Source organism: Cimex lectularius, unplaced genomic scaffold, assembly GCF_000648675.2.
Source record: "Cimex lectularius strain Harlan isolate CLEC.00 unplaced genomic scaffold, Clec_2.1 scaffold129, whole genome shotgun sequence".
In the NCBI taxonomy this organism is placed as follows: domain Eukaryota; kingdom Metazoa; phylum Arthropoda; class Insecta; order Hemiptera; family Cimicidae; genus Cimex; species Cimex lectularius.
In genome coordinates, this window is record NW_019392715.1 from 850,861 (window position 1) to 855,883 (window position 5,023).

At 34.6% G+C, this 5,023-nt stretch overlaps 1 non-coding gene across 1 annotated transcript; it reads right to left on the reverse strand.

Moving 5' to 3' along the window:
- Nucleotides 1-3,898: 3,898 nt before the first annotated feature.
- LOC112126754 lies at nucleotides 3,899-4,030 on the reverse strand. The gene has a single exon (XR_002910204.1). It is a non-coding gene; the product is annotated as a U4atac minor spliceosomal RNA (small nuclear RNA).
- Nucleotides 4,031-5,023: the final 993 nt, after the last annotated feature.

Below are 5,023 nucleotides of genomic sequence, written 5' to 3' on the forward strand. Positions count from 1 at the left end.
AAGACAAACCACTTTTATGCAAACAACTTTTTCTTCCAAGGTTGCAGGAAACATTTGGTCGGTTATACTATTATAATACGCATTGTCTCGTTTTGACGCTTTTGTTACGCCATTTATAGGTGAATTAACTATTTTGCTTATATATATTTAAAATATGTTTGAATTGTTATTTTGTGTACATATTTTTTGTTTATCTTTTCGTAAGTTAATATTCTTCCAAATTCATGTTTACATTTTACTAGCCTTTTTTAAAAATTTACTTTTATTTGCAAAACTAATATGTATTAATTCTGAAAACAATTCTCTACAATTATCTTTCTTCTTAATATTCCTTTGTGTTGTTTTATTTTTCGTAATGTGTGGGGTTTAGTTACCGTTAATCAATGATTATTCGGAGATCGTGAGATGCGGTCTGGTGTGACGTAGGATTTAGAAAAACATTTTCTTTATCGTGCCACGTTTTGAACTCTCGAAGATCATCTTCAGGGCTCGAAGTGTTGTTTTTCTGCGTGATTGTGTCATTCTTGTGTGTCGTGTTGAGAGTGCCAGTGAGATATTGCTGGCACTCTCAACACGACTGACAAGAATGACACAATTACGCAGAAAAACAACACTTTAAGCCCTGAAGATGATCTCAATAAAGATCGAAACGCTGGCACGATAAAGAAAATGTTTTTCTAAAACCTAAGTCACACCGCATCTCACGATCTCCGAATAATCATTTTTCGTAATTTTTTTTATTATCATGAAAATATCTATATGATCAATTACAATGCATGGTATAGGCATGGAGTACAATCCGTCTGCCGGAGGTCGTTGTTAAAAGAGTTTTATTTTGTATATAAATTATCTTTCGAACATTAATTTTGTGACAAGAACATATTATTTTACAGATTACATTTTTCGTACATACTTATTATTGCATATACAACAATAGTTTTGTATTTGTAGCGTGACTGTGTCCGATGAGTCGTTTAAAGGGAATCTCGGGGGTACTTATGGAGACATAAATTATGGCAGAGAAGGATCATGGTTGGAAATGTCAGCCTGTGAACTGATCTATTTTCGAAGATGATAGATTCAGGGTGAACAATGGTGTCCTGAGATTTGCATCCTTCGACAGGGGGAAAATGTCACGCCGACCTCTCATTATCGGCATTTTCGTCCCACTTCCGTCCAACGAGAGCAATTAAGCCTAGAGACTCTTTCCGCTCATCCTTTGCGTTAAGTGCCTCGACTCGGACTCATACCACGGAGAGTGAGATAAAATGTGAGTTCATCCCGAGTCGTCATACGACGGCAATTATACGGGCTGTTGCACTTGTAGATTTGGCACCGTTTCAGGTCGATAACCGGTATTGTCATGCATGATCATTGTCCTCTCCGCATTAAAGTGCGTTTATTTTCAAAAGGTTCGTACCAAACCGAGTGGAACACTTCGATAGAGCGTGTAACGGAAAAGCTCAGTAGTTATTTATGTCTGTTTATAACGTTTGTCGAACGAATAATTTGCCTGCCGACAAAAATTCACTAAAGCGATTTGGCCAACGATTTTCATTTTACAAAGTAAAAGAACATTATTGTATTGTATGTAATACACTGACAGGCAAAAATTCCGCTCGATTGATTGTTTTCATTTTCTCGATTTAAAAAAATTCTACCCTTAATTTGTTTCATTGTTTTTGTCAATAAATTTGTTTATGCTATGTTTTAAATTGGGCATATCAATTAGAGGTAAACACACTTAATCCTTAATCCAAAACTAGGGATCACGCTACAAACAAATACAAAACTATTGTTGTATATGTAATAATAAGTATGTACGAAAAATGTAATCTGTAAAATAATATGTTCTTGTCACAAAATTTATGTTCGAAAGATAATTTATATACAAAATAAAAAGGATAAAGAATTTTTCAATGATTACTTTTTACGGTATTGAAAATGTTTTATTCAGTCTCATTTGAATTCTGAACCAATAAACTTTTTAGTTTTCATCTTTGTTTTCTTCATTTCAATTTTTATACTTAAAAATACCACTTGGTGCTGAGGATGTTGTGGTGTGGCACTGATTGATAATAGACGATCCACCACGTATGCAGCTATTGCCATCGGAGTTCCCTACGAAACTCTGCGCCGTTAGACGTTTTCTAGAAACTGGAACCTACCATAGAATGCCCGGTTCTGAGCGCCCTAGGGTAATCATAGGATGACCGTTTTTTGACTGAGAATTTTGCGAAACCGGCCCTTACAGTTCTTCAAGCGATTCATCCGCTCCAGAAGTTAGGTGTCCAAATTCCTGAACGAAGATTAAATCAGTATGAACTGATGGCTTTTCGCCTCTTAAACCAGAATTGACCGAAACACAGAGTTGCAAGGCTCGCATTTGCTCGAAAACTCAGCCATTGGTCTTTGGACGATTGGTCTGCTGTACTTTTTACAGGTGTGTACATTTGCACTACGATCACCAGATGGGCGCGAAAGAGTGTTGAGAAGGCGAAATGATAGGTACGAAGCCTGTAATTTTTCCCAGAGCCAACCTTTTCAACGTAGCTCAGTGATGGTGTGGGCGTGAATTTCAATGGAGAGTCGCGCAGAGACGGTTGTTGTTCGTGGAGGGTCTTTGACGGCCACTCGCTATGTGGACGAAATTTTGGAACATCATGCGTTGCCTATCCTCGATGAAATCAGCGACAATACTATTCTAATACACGATAATGCCCTTCTACATGTGGCTCACATAGTGCAAACTTACCTTCAACAGCATAAGGGTCTTAGCCTGGCCAGCCCGTTCTCCAGACTTGAACACTTCGAACATTTATGGTATAACCTCAAAAGACGAATAAAGACACGTCCATCACCTCATACATTCCCCGATCTTGAAAGAATCTCATCTTCTTCTTCGTGAAGAATGGGCTAACCTAGAAAGTAATGCCGAGGTGTCTCCGAGATGTAATTTACGCAAGAGGAAGAAATACGCGATATTGAAATGTTAATTAAAAATTTCAAACAAAATTAAAACAAATTTTATTTGTCTGTCTTTTTTTAATTTTTTAGCTATTTATTTATTAGCTATCTATTTTTGCACAGACGCAATTATTAAACGTTAAAAAACGTGAAACTTTGATTAATATATAAAAATATGTACAGATTAAGCTATATTACAGGTGGGTGGAGTTTATTGCCTGTCTGTCTATTAAATACAAAAGGTAACTCGATGAAGAACTATCGAATTTTTGTGCATCGACTTTTGCATAAAAGTCATCTTAATAGTTAAACCTAACGGCGGATGATTCTTCCTTCGATCATTTTTCGCTTTCTAACAATCGTTTTATTCTAAGATGAAACTCCTTCTTCTTATTTTTATGGGCGGAGGCTACCGACTATGTATTAACATAATATTTTTATTTTAGTACTAATATTGTTAAATTATTGTATATTTTTTTACAGTTTTTTAGTACAGAAAAGTTCTGTAACTATACCTACACTATACTGTAACTGCCACAATGACCCCATTTGACTCCCAGAATCAATTTGGAGAAAAAAAAATTACATTCGATCAAAGTATTTCTACTCACACACTTTGAGTGAGTACAAATACTTTGATTGAATATAAATTTTTGCATTGTATAAATTCACTTTTTTTCCACATCCTACATGTATTTGTTAAATTTAAACTGTTTGTAAATCCCAGGCCGTGAAGATGATCTCAATAAAAATCGAAACGACGGCACGATAAAGAAAATGTTTTTCTGAAACCTACATCATGCCATAGACCACTTCTCACGATTTCTGAATAATCTATAAACAACAGTACCCTTACGTCTATATTGCACTTATTTTTTTTTTTTTTTTTGTAGATCTTTGTTACAACAGCGGCCCTTTGTAAAGTAAAAGGGCTTCCAAAAATTGCACCTCTTAACCCGGGCGATGCCCTTGGTAAGGGTGCGTAGAATAAATTTTTCGTTGTCAGCAACAATGCCCTCACTTAACGATCCCTGGACATTATGCTCTCCAAGACAAGAACGGTAATAATATGTTCCTCTGTTTTCCAACCAGAGATATACATACTATATCGTACAAACGGGATGTTGATAAAACCATATTTTTCCACAATCATTGTCCTATCGTTTTAACAATTAATATGTTCCTCAAATTGAAGGATAATGTGAAAATTATTGGAAAAATGGATAAGTAAGATGTCTAACTTTTCAGCCGACTTAATGACGTAAAACAGTTGTAAATTCTGCATGACGAAATGTCGTGCTGCCATCCAACGTGAAATGATATAACTAAAGCACGTTCCCGCTTTAATTTAAACGTACTTTCTTAAAAAATATAAAATGATTATAAAGTTATCATTATTTAATGCTAGTATTAAATTATTATTTATACTAGTATAATCGAAACTAGAATTACTCAATAGCATTAACATTGAATTTGAAAATTGAGGGAAAATGGTAACATTTTCTTCAACAAGTCACAAACAAGTCCGTCGCTTCAACTTTACAAGGGCACAACCATGCTACCGTCTGAATTGTTTAAAATAAAATTTAATTTATACGTAAATTCTAAAAATGTATGTCGTAAATTCTAAATGTATGTAATTTTTTTAAATTTTCCAGCCGTTTGTTGTGGGTGATGAGGTTTATTAAAATAACATCCTTCGTGAACTCTGAGTGTTTAACATGTTTTTTCTTGGACCGGTTTCGGGCCCTTCTGTTCTCCCTATCGAAAAATTTATACAATCTCTTTCAAAAAATACTTATAAATTCTAAAAATCTCACTTCAGTTCATTCGTGAGTATTGATGTTATCAATTTATTCCCGTTTCCTGCAAATCTTACTTTTACTACAAACATAAAAAAAATCGTATTTGTATTATCATTATAGGTAGGAATTCAAAATACTGTAGGCGTTTTATTGGCTATTTTTATGTGTTTATCAAAGAAACCACATATAAATTGATGTGGTAATTTTTTCAGTGCTATAGTTCATGTTTATAATCCTCTAATTGTGGTTTT